General features: G+C 50.5%; 1 protein-coding gene across 7 annotated transcripts in view; it reads right to left on the minus strand.

Moving 5' to 3' along the window:
• Nucleotides 1–15,546, minus strand: part of CTIF (cap binding complex dependent translation initiation factor) — a 259,305-nt gene that overhangs the window by 242,569 nt on the left and 1,190 nt on the right. The window contains exon 1 of one of the 7 annotated variants that reach the window (XM_074340001.1): nucleotides 15,372–15,453. The exons of the other annotated variants lie outside the window; for them this stretch is intronic. The gene's annotated coding sequence lies outside the window, so the exon portion shown is untranslated. Of the gene's footprint in view, nucleotides 1–15,371; nucleotides 15,454–15,546 lie in introns of those variants that run through there. 7 annotated transcript variants of the gene reach the window in all.

Here is a 15,546-nt window from a genome sequence, read left to right on the forward strand (position 1 = left end):
TCTGCTGCAACTAGACAAAGGCACCAACAGTAAAACGTCCCTTAGGAAAACAGGTGTTGGGCCGGCTTGGCTCTGTGGCTGCACTTTGTCGACCCCTGGACTAGTCCAAATTCACTATTTTACAGATGCGGGAACAGAGCAGGGCGTCATCTGACATCGCTGGAACCCTGGGTCGTGCCCTCCTAGGCCAGGGCACGTTCTAAAATCAAGAGCCCCAGAAAAGAAAGGAGAAGTAGTCAACACTGCATCCTGAGCAGACATGCGCCTATTGTGTTCTCCCCGTGGAAGAGGACACCCTGAGAAAAAGGGACACTGAGGCCAGGGCTTTCCATCTGCCATGCACACCCTGGGCTCCCTTATCCCGGGCTCCCTGAAGGTGGCGCACGGTGTGGGGTGGAGGTGGGGTGTCCTCTGATTCATCTCTGTAGGCCCTCAGAAGCCAGCACAGGCTCTTGCCATAGTGGAGTTGCTCTGAGAAGACCCATAACTGTGGATGGCCCTGCAGGGGGAAGACAGCCACCAGGGAGGCCAAGGGCAGCACTTCCAAAATTCTGCAAGTGACTCCTTAAACGAAGATGCCCTCATACCCATGAGCCAGGACAAGGGGAAGCCACTTGTCCAAGTATTAGAATATAAAAGGGACTTCACACAAAGCATTTACTAAGTATCACTGAGTTCAAATGGTACAAACGGGGCTTTACGGATATCTCTTTTTTCATCCCTCCAGAAAACACTGCAAGTAGAAGACAAAATCTGAACCTCTGTAAAGGTCTGCGAGAAGGAAGAACGCTGCCTTTCTGTACGACCAATTCTTGTGCTTTAAAACATGGCCCCAAAATCTGCTACTCCTCCCACCCAGAAGCAGGGTCTATGTCCCTTCCCTCTGAATCTGGACTCACTCACTGCTCAGTGACCAATGGTATGTGAACGTGACACTGAGCCGGTTTTCAGGCCAAGTATTCAAAGCATCGGCAGCTTCCTTCCTGTTTCTTGGGACATTTGCTTTCGGAATCCAGCCACCATGCTTTCAGGAAGCCCAAGCAGCCCCGTGGAGAAGCCCACGTGCAGAAGAAACAATGACCAGCACTCTTCCACGTCAATCATTTGCTTAGGTGACAAAGCTATCTGCTTCCACAGGTAACACAGGAAAGTATTCTTTTGTTTGTCAGGGATTTGGGAGATGGGGAGGGAATGTAGCCCCTGACTTAACATTCTGTTATGTAAATAAAGGACAGGGATATTGTGATTTACAGTAAGAAATATGTATTTGGTCTTTGACGGTTCCTAAGCTCCTAAAATCGATGGAATTTATAAGAGCTATAAAGATGTCTTGATATTCATAACAAACACCTTTCCACCAGGATTTACGTTAATAAGATGACTTTTGGAAAGCACCTAGGGCTGGTTGCCAGAACAAACCAGATGATTGAAGAGTTGGAACTTTCAGTCCTACCTCTTGACCTCCATCTAGAGAGAAGAGAGGGGCTGGAGACTGGATTCAATCACCACTGGTCAGTGATTTCATCAGTCATGCCTGTGTAATGAAGCCTTCATAAAAATCCCAAAAGGATGGCGTTCAGAGAGCTTCCGGTTGGTGAACACGTGAAGAAGATCCGGGAAGAGTGGCACATCTGAGGGAGCAGGGAAGCTCCATGCCCTTTCCCCACACCTTGCCTTCTTGCCCACACCTCGCATCTCTTCCATTTGGCTGTTCCTGAGTTATATCCTTTTATAATAAACAAGGAATCTAGTAAGTAAAATGTTTCCCTGAGTTTCGTGAGCCGTTCGAGTCAATTAACTGAACCCAAGGAAGGGATCATTGGAACCTCCAATCTATAGTAAGATTGCAAGAACCGGGACTTTCAAGTGGCAGGAGAGGGGTCATCTTCTAGGACTGAGCCCTTAACCTGTGGGGTCTGACACTATCTCCAGGTAGATAGTATCAGAACGGAGGAGAATTGGAGGACACACAGCTGGTATCAGAGAATTGCTTGGTGGTGTGGAAAACCAACACACACTACGTATCAGGAGCAGAATCGTAAGGAGCTAAGATACTTTGGAGGAAACTAGAAAGAAAAAGCAGGTCTCTGGAGGATCTGAAGATTGGGCCAACATTCCTATCATAAAAAAATTTTGTCTTGATTTGAATGAGTCCGTCAACAAATTTGAGACTGAGACCCCAGAGTCCCAACCGAAATGTAGATTGACAGTTGGGAGAAGTCCTGATTCCAAATATTCAAATGTACATCCTGATTTGGGGTTCAGGAAAGATGGCCACCATCGCTGCTAATATGGAACATTCTGGCTTATAATGTTGAGTCCAGTGTTACCAGTAGTTGTCTCAACTTCAACAAAACTCTCCTAAATTACTGAATTTGAGAAGCAAAACTTTGTCAGGTTTACTGCTACAGAAAGAGTTAGCTCTAAAATGTACCCCTTAGTGATTAACTTTAGACAAGAGTATTTCCCATTGGTTGGAGAATTGATGCCCAATAGACCACTCTTTATGGGAGCTCATTGGATGGTAAGATGACCTTTCTAACAAACATATGGACCGTTATTGTATTGAAGTTATTCAGGTGCCAATTAAGACGTTTCTGGTTATCAAAATCCTGGAGAACAGAAGTTACTGTGTAAAAGTCTAAATTTGCAAAACAGGTGCTTTTGAAAGAAACGGGAGACTATATAAAAGGATTCTTTGCTTTATAAAAATATTTACTAAGGTTGTCCTTAAGGAATGACCATCTTTTGAGAATTCAATTACAATCATATGTATAAAAGTTTTAGGTAAAAAAAAAAATTTAGGAACCCGCGTTTGTTACATGAAAAGAGGTAGCCTTGGGCTGAAATTGGACATGTATTATTCAAAATGCTCCCAGTGCCATCAGCCCAACCTAAACTTGCTTATGCTGCATTTCCCCCAATTCACCCCTTTGGAGATGTCTGTCATACCTGGGTAACGTTGGAATATTATTGACTTGGTATTGCCTTTTTATTAAACTTAGCTCCCTACTAAGCAATAACGAAAACGCAATTTTTGTCTTGAATGCACACTGAAATGGATACATGGCTTTAAATTTTTTACAAGTTCATAGATATTCAACTGAAAATCAGCCTATGCTCTCCGTAGTATATGGCATCATACTTTAAGGTACAGGAGAGGGGGGTTACTGAATGGAGACCAGCTCTTAACTTATTTTCTCAGTGGTGAGTGTGGTATGTGACCTTGGCCGAGCCACCTGGCTTCCCTTGCCCCAAGGTCTCCACCAGAAGAAGCACACTAGCCGGGCCAGCTCCCTAGCCACCTCACAAGATATACCAGGACAAAAAACATGAAAGGTGATAATGGACAATCACCCACCCATAGTAATCAGGGGCGCTTGGTGTCTATTCATCCATGTGAGCTAAAGGCCTCTTTCCAGCCAACTAGCTGAATGCTAGAGCCAGAAAGCTTGGCATCTGGAACTATGCAGGTCATAAGCAGGCGGCTGGGGAACCAGAACTTGGCACTCAAGTGCTTTTCTGGTTCTGAAATCTATTACAGATACATTAAGTAAAGTCGGCTCTAATGAGGTAACTAAAATCACTAAAACCCTGTGGGGATAAAGCAAGAGCTGGGCGACCAGAGGTTTAAAAACCCCGTCCCCAAGAGTGTCCACAAGGAGCCCAGCCAACCTCCTTCTTATTCTTAAACTGCCCTGTTTTCAGTCTGCGGACTCCGGGAACCACCCTCTCTACCACCTGCCCTCCACCTGGGTCTCATGGGAAATGGAAATAAGGCGAAAGACAAGGAGGTCTTCGGCTTAAGCTGGGCTCCCAAGGTTCACTGCCCCTATGGCTGGTTTCTCTCTGATATGAATGAAGCTGCAGTCAACCATGTTTGTTTGTATTACCCAGAGGGGGGAAAAAAACAAAACATTATATGACTCACCAGCCACCCTTTCTTTCCCCACACCCTTCTGCAGATGTAACTGGAAGCCTACATCCTTAAAAGACCTGGAACAGGGCCTGGCACAAGGTGGGGATAATTTCTACCTTATTGAAAAAAATCAGTCTTATCAGGAAGGCACAAACTGCCAAAGCATAGGTCCAACTAACCAAATCAGGCGGAGCTACAGCTGCTACAGCAGCATTAGGTGCAGGCAAATGCTGAAGGGGACGTCACAGGGATTCTTCCTCACCGAGGCCTCAGAGGACTGGCACTGGGAACCTCAGGAAGCGGCAAGCAGGGACCTTCACTATCAACTCATCCAATTCCTGAGGTCACCGAGAAGAAAACATGCAGAAGAAGTGACTTGCCCAAGATCACCAGGTCATTAGTGGCAGACCTAAGACCAGTGCCCTTTTCCGAGCACCACAAGGGGACCTGTCAATCAATCCCTGTGCGTGATAGTTAAGAGGCAAAACTGGAGCAACATGGGATATGCCACTTCTTAGCTGCATGACCTAAGGTAAATTACTTAACTTCTCTGTGCCCTTATTGTCTCATCTATAAAATAGAGGCTGTGAAAGCTAATTAAGATAATACATATAACGTGTTCACTAAGCACTTTAATACTGCAAAACAAACGTTAGGTTTTTTTTAAAGTTATTATTGGATTGCCCAGGGTTTCAGGAGAAATACCACCTGTGCAATCCCTGAATTAACAGACATCTCCCCCAGTGTCCAAACGCAGCAGCTCACAGAGAGAAGAGTTCAGGTTTTAGTCACCCCGGTGTGGATCTGTAGCCCGGCTACCATAATGAAAGATCCATACTGGGCATAGTGGGCGGCCTCAACAACAGAAATGTATGGTCCCGCAGTTCTGGAGGCTGGAAGGCTGAGAGTAAGGTGTCAGCAGGGCTGTTTTCTCCTAAGACCTCTCTCCCTGGCTTGCAGATGGCTGTCCTGCTGTGTCATCGCATGGTTGTCCCCAGGTCTGCGTCTACCCTGCTGCCCTCATCTCCTCTTCTTTTAAAAACACCAGTCATCTCAGCGTAGGGCCCACCTACTGGACTTCGTTTTACCTTAATCACCCCTTTAAGGGCCTCATGTCCAAACAGTCACATTCTGGGGGTTAGGACCTCAACATGCCTTTTGGGGAGCATACAATTCAATCCATAACATCACAGTAATTCCCTTTCTTCCTCTTTAGGCAACAAATCCGTAAAAATCCGTAAATCCTCCTCCAGGGCAGTGGGCTGGGCCACACTGACCTGCTCTGCAGTCTGGAGAGAGGTCCTCAATGAGCCGCTGCTCTTCCTCATTCTATAAATACGCATTTTGCTGTAAAATGTTTTTGTTTTTTTTCATGGAGCATGGATCCTGTGGCCCGCACTGCCCTGTCCGACGGGAAACCCACGGTGACTCAGACAGAATAGTATCTTCAAGGTGCTTACAATGTCAGAGAACAGCTCAGGCGAGGATCCAAGGAATGACAGGAATGATGGCAAGTGCTAAGGGCCCTAACGATTTACACACCAAATGCTGGTGCGGGGGAGAGGAGGGCAAAATGACCATCTGAGCAGCGTGTGGAAGATCCCGGAGAGGGCGGATTTGTCCCAGCGGGTTGTGTGGTCTCCCCGGGACTGGGCTGTTTGTTCGGATGAAGGGGATGGTGGTTTGGAGAGGGGAAGGTGGAATCCGCCACCATCTTCCCATGGTCTGCGTTCCCTAGCGCCAGAGTTCCCAGTCAGCATGGGGAAGATAACTGACTGCAGGATGCAAGGTGTTCAAGCACACAGAAGCCATTTCCTCTCAATCTCCACGGCCACCTGCAACGGTGACCGCGACCGGCCACTGTCGGTCAGACACCTCTAGTCCTTCTGTTGGGGCCACCAGCCACATATGCTCCCGTCCTCCGGACAATGCTGCCTACTGGGGTTCTCTGCCTGGCCCCAGCGGCAGGAATATTGGAGGGGCTACTGAGGGGAGGAGGCATAGAACCCCCCTATTAAAACCACACAAGAGGCATCCATGGGACACCTGGGGTCCTATGCCCTACGATTTCCTGCTATTTAAGAAATAATAATTACTGGAAAAGGTAAAACTATAGGTAAATAAAGCAGATCATTGGTGGCTAGGGCCAGGGGATGGGTTTGGTTTCTTTTAACCTCACTTATGATGAGGTATAAAGAACTGTACCTCAATAAAGCTGACACCTCCCCCAAACAAATAAAATAATACTGAAATTTGGTGAGGCAAATGTCAATCATTGCTTACCCAACCATCATTCCTCTCCGCATTTCCCCGCAAGCAGAGCTCGCCTCTTCCTACAGAAGCAGCAGAAAACACCAAGGCTTGCTTTCTAGACTCCACTGGAGCTGAGGCACAGGTTTTGACCCATTTCTCTTCAGTGGGGCTTGATGGAAATTCTAGCAGGAGATTCTGGGAAACGTTTCCCTCCCCGAGAAATTAAGACACAAGGAGAAACCCACCTTCCCGCCTGCCTTCGGATACAGTTAAATGAGAATGTGCTGCCTGGAGCAGTGGCAGTCTTGCTGTGACCATCAGGGGACAAGCCTGAGGATAAAGGCCAACATGCTGCCAACGGTGGCCCACAAGGTGAGAACGAATCCTTGAAATTGTCACTGACCCACTGAATTAACCAACCCTGGACTCCTATCTTCAGACTTCCACCTATGGGAGTCTATAAACACCTTTTTTGTTTGTTTGTTTAAGCCACTGTTTATCCAATGTCCTTTTGCTTGTGGCCAATAACATCCTACAACTCAAGTGGTTTTCATCTCTCCAATCTTCCATCTCCAACCCCAAAGCTGAGACCATGGTGAGCTATAAGACGGAACCTTGCCGCTGGACACCGAACCCCACAATCCCCACCAGGATTCTGAGTCCCCAGTCCCCACCGATCATGCTTTCCTCTCCAGGTCCGCGACAAAATGAGGAAACCAACACTGGTTTCTCTCATGGGCGCGTCCCACCCCCTCACCCCTGTGTGCATCCTGCTGTATAAATGATAACGGTGTCAGGTGTGCCCCACATGCATATACCCTCGCTGGTACCCGTGGCCATAAGCGCTCATTGGCCCAGGACACTCCCAGTTTACATCTGTGTCCCAACATCATCATTAATAGCACCCCTTTTCACTCTCAAAAGTGTCTCCTTTCCCACAAAAAACATTGTGGAGTCACCTCTGGCTGCCGCAGCACCCTCTTCTTTCTCCTTACCCAATGAGTCCCACACGACACAAGCATGAGGCCCTCCTGTCTTCCCCATCGAGATGAAGGCAGGGCCTGGGGTCCTGCCGGGTCCACCAGAACTCGTCTCCGCTGTTCAGAGCCTGACACATCAGGCGTGTGAGGAACAGCCGCTACACTGAACCAAATGTTCATGGGCTGAGAGTCTTCAGCTAAAAGGATTGAGGCAAACCAGCACGATGTGAGCAGGAGGAACAATTTTTGGAGGGAGAAGAGGAGAAACGGGGTGCTTTCCCCGAATCCCTGACCCTCCCCACGGAGCCCTGCCAGCACATCCAGGCTCCAGCGGGCTGAGGCAACCTCGCTGCAAAGGCAATTCCTGCACCTTGTAACCTGTCATGGCACCTAATGGAGAGATGAACCCACAGATGCCTGCCGACCATCCTGTAGAGGCAAAGGAACAGGACACCTCTGCTCCCCAGGAGTCCAGCGCACTGTAGGCCAACACCAAGAAACACACTCAAAAACACTTGGACGGTGAACACCAGCCTGTTTGGATTCTCCAGGAGGCCATTTTCTTGATCTTGTGATTTAAAATTGTAAGTATCTCAACAAACGCCCCACGAATATGGCAAAGGCCTGTTGGAGGCTCAGCTAGTGGTGAGATGCTGGCATTGCTACCCCAGGGGAAGGCCCTAGAAGGGGAGAGCAAGGGGAATGTCAGCTCCACCCAGTTGGGACGGAACCACATACATTCTTTCTGAATAACTTCAGGGCTCAATTGTCATAACTACAGTTAGGCATTTCCATGTCTCTGCCCTGCTCTCGCCCTCACAGAAGTTACTTTCACTCAGTGAGGCATACAGAGAACGCCTAGCACTGTGCCTGGTATATAACAGACACTCAGTAAACATCAGATTCCTGAGTCACTTACTTACAAGCTGAACTGTATTCTGGGAGTTGGAGGAAAGCACCTGCAGCACGTGCTGTCGCTCCTCTCATGGTGATCTGCAAAGCACTGAGCCAAAGCTTCTCAAAACTTCTACGTCACAGACTGCATCTATGCAGCCAGCTCAGCTAGCCTTACATCTAATCTTCAAAAGCTCCTTCTATGCTAAGTAAGTTAGGGTAGAAGTTGGCTGGATTGTCACAGAATACGAGCTTGACAAATTAAGGTCCTTCTAGCAGAAACAAGCAGGATGGTGGAAAGGCCTGGAAAGCATCTCTCACAACAGCTGAGGGGCAATGGGTGGAAATGGCTGGGAGGCGGGTGAGGCTCACAGAAAGCCTTCCCAGCGGCAAAAGCCTTCTAGTGAGAGAAGGGGCTGCCTCATAAGCAGCACGCTCCTGGCCATGGGAAGCACCTGAGCAAGTGCAGATTGGACCCAGGCCTCTCTCCTCCTCACTCTCACTTACTCACTCACTCAGGTCCTGCTGCATCACTCCAGGGTGGAGACCCAAGTCAGCAAAGGATAAAGAGCCCCAGAATTTTCCTGGCACTCCTGAGAGCCTAGAGCCCACAGGCTGGGGGACCCTGGCCCCCAGAGGCTTTCTTCCCTAATTCCTCCTCTTAGGGAGCTCCCCATGTATAGTGAGTAGACATCCAGAATCCCAATAGGCCTGAGGTTTCACATTTCCAGGGAACATTTTTCCCCACCCCAAATCCAGGCCAAGACTGACAAGCTCCCCCTCCCCTCCTTCTGTGCCCAAGGGCTAACGGCTAGCCCATCCTTTCTCCAAGCATGCAAACCTTGGCAGGGGCCCATTTTAGGCAGGGCTCTCCATTCAATTCCCAGTCTCACCTCTGGCCCCAGAGATGTTATCAACACTTAACCCCCTTTGGTTCTGAGACCAGTAACCACCCTTCCCGCACCCGCACCCCCAGGGCTTGCCTAGCGTCAGTGCAAGCTTCCTGTCCACGCTCACTTTTGAGTCCCCTGGTTTTTCCTTACATCCTATGAGCTCACCTCGCCTTTGAAAGGATGCTAGTTATGTTTTAGACAGCATTTCTAGGTACTTCGTAGTTGGAAGGTTTAAGATTGTGACTCCACTGTGGTACTAAAAATATTATAAACTGGTGTTGGGAGACCCCCTTTGGACTTGTTCATGGGAACCTTCCCTGGCTGACCTCCCACCCCAAACAACTAACTCTGGCCACAACCCTGCTGATCCACAGACATAGGGTGAACACCTACTATGTGCCGGGCACTACCTTAGGCCCTGCAGATTCAAAACGGAAAAGACTGGAGCTCTGCCGAAAACACGTCCGCTCTATAAAAATGCCGTATGGCAGGAAAAGAAGTATCCGCAGCAGTCTGCCATTTAATTTGCACTCTACTGTTTGCCCAGGTTGTTACAGCTTTTTAGTGGCTTCCTATGTCCACATCTTGTCTCCCAATTAGACGGCCTCCTCCTCTGAAGCAGGGTCCACGTCTCTCCTTCCCGTTACTCACACCCCAAGGGGCTAGGACAGCGCTGTGCTCCTCATGGATGTGACAGATGAAAATGCCTCTGCCCTAACTCACTCTCACGCTTCCAGCTGAAGCTCGCTCTCGGCTGTTGCTGGATTCTGCCAGCTGGGCCTCCAGCATGACACAGCATCCCTGCCTGGCTTCCCTGATGACAGCGGCAGGCGTGACAAAGGATTCTCTGACAATAGGAGGAAAAGGTCTCCTCTTATTGTCTACAGCAGCCCCCACCATGGCCCGCTCAGCAGCAAACCTTTCCCTACTTCCAGGACTGTGGCTCCTGCCCACGCTGCGTCCTCAGGCTTCTAAGACAGTGCCATTGGACTATGCTGCAGCAATTCAAATTCAACACATCTAACATTGAACTCCATGCAATCCTCCGTCTCACCCCAACCCCAGCAGACCTGACCAGCAAGTCTGACCAGAAGTGCACGGGTGAGTGAAGGCTGCCGTCTACCAAGTCAATGAGGTCAGAACCCTGGGAGGCCCTGGGACTCCTCCCTTATCCCCCAAAGCTAAGCAATCCCCACAGACGTTATTCTCCAAATATGTTGAATACATGACCTTCACCCATCGCCATATGGACGGCCCTGGTTCTAGGCCTCATTCCCTGTGACCTGGATACCGTACGGAGCCTGTCATTTCTCATCGGCCCAGAGGCCGCCCAGCTGCAACTCTGTTCCTTTCTGACCCGTGCTGGCATGCCTGGACGCTGCTTAAAGCCCTGTCCCCCGTGCTCTACCTTGGCCAAAAGCCAAGGTCCTCAGCCAGGCTCACAGAGCTGCTCAGGTCTGAACCTTGTCTGCCTCTCCACCCCTGGACCTGACCTCACTGCTTCCATCCCTTCCCTGGGCAGATAGCTTCAGGCCTCCACACCTTTCCACACACTGTTCCTTCCCCCAGTGCCCTTCTCCTATCGCCTCTCCGTCTAATTCCTTTTCGTCCATTCAGATTCAGCGCCTGCACTGCCTCCCTTTGGAAGCCCTCCCTGATCTGAGGCGAGACCAGGTACCACTTTGTCCATGGTGCTGGAAGTGCCTTGGGACTTTCTCCACCACTGTGCTTATCACACCGTACTGAAGTTCACCGTTGAAGAGTCTGTCTCTCCCGCTAGACAGCGGGCTCCCTGAAGGCAGGAGGCTGTGCATGGTCACTGTTGTAGCCCCAGGGCCTGGCACAGACCAGGCATAGAAACAGAGCCCACTCGCTATTCAGAAGCTCCTTCTGGCTACAGGACGACCCACCACACCTCCTTAGTGGGCTCCAGCCCCAGCCCAAGCACACACACCCTCCTCTCTAGCATTTCCGCACCACGGCCGCAGCTATAAGCTCCTCCAGGTCTACCAAACCCCAGACCTACTTCCAAATTCACCTCATCCATGAAAGCATCCCAAACTGGTCCCAGTCCACCTATCACCTGCTGTTCTTTATCCATCCCACCCCCTGGGTAAATTAGCACTTGGGTCTGGTTCTGTGGTGCGATATGAGCCAACAGTGGACATAAAGAAGCTTTGAAAGTTTGAGGCCCTCCACCCACAAAACAGCAATGATGATGTGACACAGTGGGCTGCCTTGGCACGGGGCGGCGATCTGAAGCCTGAAGACCTGGGCTCAGAACCCCGCTCTACTACTCACTTGTGACTTGGGCACGTTACTAACCACAGAAGCTCAGTTTCCTCGTCTGCAAAATGGGAATAATGACAACAGTCTCACAGGGCTATTGTAAAAAGCAGACAAGATCAGTGTGTGAACTGCTTTGCAGAGGGGAAAGCCAAATCAGATGTCGGGTATTATAATAGTCTCCAGTGCTGATCAGCCCCCTCCCCAACTCCACGACACACCCCCCTCCGGCCGTTTTTTGTCCTCACTTGAGTCAGGGGAGAATCAAATTAAATCTGTGGTTCCTCTTCCTAGAAAAATGCACATATATAACAGCTTTGCAAACACTTTCAGGAAGTACCAAACGACCCTGCTATGGCGTTGGAAAGCCACATACCAAACTTAAGAGTGCTGGAGGCCCCAAAACCCACCACCTCTCCCAGATTCCTGGATACCAAAGACGAAAGATAGGGCAGGGAAGGCCAATCTCAAAGGAAATCAATCTCAGGGCTCAAAGATGAATTTCAGAGCCTTTCTCGGAACAAGATGAGAGGGGACAAGACGTAGAGTTCTCACTCTTTGGGGACTAAGAACCCCATTCTTTTTTTTCTTTTCTTTTTCCAGAAAGCATCATGGAATAGATAAAGAAGATTGCAGAGCATCAAAATCTAGGATTTCTTGTCCTACTCTGACAAGGGCTCCCGGCCACTTTGAGCCTGTGGTTTCACCCCTCTGCGTCTCGAGGTCCTCACATGGGGATCAGCTCATCCACAAGGCCTTCCCAGCTCTGGGTGCCTAGGATCTGGGGATGGGTGTGTTCTCGTCCTGTTCTGAAGCACAGTTCTGGCTCAGGTTTATTTCAGAAATAAGAGTCAGATGTCAGTAGACAGCGCGGTGATAATTCAGGGAGGAGGCCACCATCACAGCACTGTTCTAAATTAGACCGCATGCAGGATGAGGCAGGAGGGCAGAAACGCAAAAGCCTGAACGTGAGTAGCTGAGCTCAAGTGACCAGTGAGTCAGCAGTGAGGCCCAGAAGCAGAGGATCCCCCCAAAAGAACATCAAGAGGGGCTGCCACCTTATTGGGTAAGCTATGCAGCAATGCCATCGTGTTTGGAGAATTCCCAAAAACTGCGATTTGCCCGTCTGTTTGTGCCTCCTGTTCTCTATCTGGGCCCAGGATTTTCTCTCCATCCTAACCACCACCTCCTGCTTCTTCCTTCATGATCTGAACTGCAAACAAGAGAACCTTAAAACAAGGGTAGCGGACCCTGCAACTGAGAAGAAATTGGAGGACAGTGTCAGGGATTTCAAAAGTGAGTTTGGGAATGAATAGAGAAAAAGCGAACCCCTAAAACATCTCCACAGACCTGTAAGCCAGAAACCAAACCCAGGAAGGGCCTGAGTGAGACCTTGTCTAAAGCCACAGCCTATCACTGATGATGGCCTACCACAGCCCAGCAGAGCAGGACCATGGAGAACTTGTCAGTTCCTCACTACTCAGCAGAGTGACCTGTCAGGTGGCTTCAGGGTCATTTCCCACTCGCAGCCTGACTTCTACAGAAGAATAGACAGTACCTCTGAGCCCACCTGGGAGGTTCCAAACAGCTGAAGTCCGGGGTTACAGGGACATTAGGGTCTTCTTCCCGTTACTTCCTTCTGCGTTTGCTCTAGGATAGGAACTGGCACTTCGTGGCCCTTGCAACCAACAGATGTGAAACTGACAACAAGCCAGAGTGAATGCTCTAAAATATTTATGATTTGTTCCCTCCTACAGGGTCTGAATCATTGGTTTTATTGCATTATAACTTTGCTGTTTCTGCTATACCATCTTTGTACTGTGCCCCAAACACAGGAGGGTATCTAGCCTAAGGTAGGTGCTCAATAAACATTTGCTGGACTTAAAATCTGCACAGCTAGAATATGTTTTTTGGCAAGCCGGGACTGTGTGTTAAATTTTCTTTGTATGCACTTCAAGCTATACAAACAGGTAGGTGCTCAGTACATATTTGGGAATAAATGGTTGATTAGTTGGCCAAACCTAATAACCCTGCAAGCTGTGTCTGAGAACCTACATGTACACAAAATCTGGGGCATTTAGGAACTCTTTTGGGGCTTCCACATCCCTGGAGATAGAGGGGGGCAGGGAGTATCACCTGGGATGGTTTCTCAGGGGTCCACACTCTAAATCCAATTGTTTTGAAACCAGTAACCAAAGAGTAAACCTTGGACCCCATAAAGACTCCATAACACACTCATATAAGCATAGGTATGTACTACGTAAATATGTATAGCACATGCATTTATTACATGTAGGTATGATTCTGGAATATACTTGATGTATCAAAGCTGATAACCTTTCATAAACATCAAATTTTCAGATGAGCAATGCAGACTTCTGTTCTTTAGTGGCCATTATCATAGGACTGGTAGCAAGTTAAAAGAGTTTTGACAATAATTAGCAGTGCAATTTATCCCTTTTCTCAGGTTCAGTTCTTCCTGGGGTATCAAAAGCGACGGGGGAAGCGGAGTGGCCACTATTCTATTTCTCGAGAAAAGAAATCACAAGAGACGGGGAGAATAGCCCTTCTCCCACCGAGAGACCTTAGGCAAGTCATGGCACTTTTTGAGCTCCATTGTACTCTTCTGTAAAATGGGGTTAATACCCCCCACTTCACAGAACCCTCTTACTAAACGCAATGATACAAGCGGGGTAGAGAATTGTCCTTTAAAGTCATACAAACATGTTATTATTCTAGCAATATGTTAATCACTGGTGACATTGTACCCAAGAATGCGTTATAAAATGACTGCCTCCATGTATACATTATCCAGGACAGCCACTTGACACAACAGACGAGGTGATCTGTGTGTAAATCAATTCCTGTTTCAAATACTCAAATGGAGTTTCCTCAGGCAATGTCAGTGCATCCCGTGAGGGAATGGACATCTTCTGAGGTCTGTTCTGTGCATTTTGTTCCCGTATAATTAGGTTTTCTTGAAAGCCAATTTCCTCGCGCGGTCTGAGCATGCTCGGAACCGGGATTCCTGAGGTTTTCGGCGCAGACCCGGCGCTGGGCTGGAGGACCAGGGTCGGACAGCCTGCGGCCCCTCCCCGCCCTCTGGGCGGCTCCTTCCTCTTTGCTGTAGTTCGGGAGGAGGCGGCGGCGGCGCTCTTGCTGTGTCACTTTCACCCACCGGAGCCTGCAGCCGCCGCGGAGCAGGCAGCTCAAGCGGCTTCCACCCTTAGCGTGCGGGCCCCTAGCCGGGGAGATAATCCCCCGACAGCAGAGCCCGAGGGCCGAGCGGGCGGAGCCGGCCAAAGCTTGCGGCCGACCTGGCACCCGGCAGCCGCGCGAGCTGCAGCACAGTGCTGGGCCCGGGCTGGGACTGCCCCGCAGCCTTTGGCCCGCAATGTCTCCAGGACAGAGAATTGGGAGGCGGGCGAAGAGCTCGCTGATTCCTTTCAGGGTCTTTGAAGGCAGCGGCGGACGCGGGCATGCGCACCCACGGAGTGCCTCCCGCAGGGGTCAATCCGAGCGTGGGGCGGGGAGGGGGGCGGGCGACACGCGCGCGCCCGCGGCTCCTTCCAGCCGGGCCAGATCTTCCCCCCCAGCGCCGCGGAGTAGGCGACCAGTCCGCGGGGTCTGGGGACTTCGGGGACACGGAGAGAGGGACGTCGGGTATCTAACGCACCGCCGACCCGGGACTACTTCGCGAACCCAGCGCACACGCAACCCTAGGGTATCCGCGGGCCCAGAACCACACGACCCCCTCTCCAAGTAACCCGGGCGCTGGCGCACCGACACGCACACAGGACTACGAGCCCAACTGGGATCACCAAGGGGCTGTACCGATCTCCACGGGAATCGCGGCCCACGCGCGGCCCCACTACGCTGCGGTCTGCGGTCCCCGCCCCACACACATGCCGGAGCGGTGTGTACACACACAAACAGCTGGGCGGGGGAGGCGACGCCTCACTCCTGGGGGTGGGGACACACACGGCGCCGTCAGCCATCCTTCTCCTTTACACGCCGCACCCTCTCCCTGCTCACGGCTGCCCCCCAACCCCAACCCTGCAAACTCCAGGAAACCAAACAGCCAACGCCGCCCCGATGAGGGGCTCGGGCCCCCGCTGGCCTTTCAACGTCAAAGGAGAGACATACCCAACTCAGACGCGCGGTCCCTGGGACACCTCCTCCAGAAACACTCAGGCTCGGCACCAGGCCCTTCGGCGCCCCAGACCTCCGCCGCAGACCGAGCCACCGCCCCCTGCCCGCCCTCCCCCACAACCGCCGTCCGGGACAGTCACCTGCTCTTCGTCCAGAAGAACCCGAGCCG

Source organism: Rhinolophus sinicus, linkage group LG09 (assembly GCF_036562045.2).
Source record: "Rhinolophus sinicus isolate RSC01 linkage group LG09, ASM3656204v1, whole genome shotgun sequence".
In the NCBI taxonomy this organism is placed as follows: domain Eukaryota; kingdom Metazoa; phylum Chordata; class Mammalia; order Chiroptera; family Rhinolophidae; genus Rhinolophus; species Rhinolophus sinicus.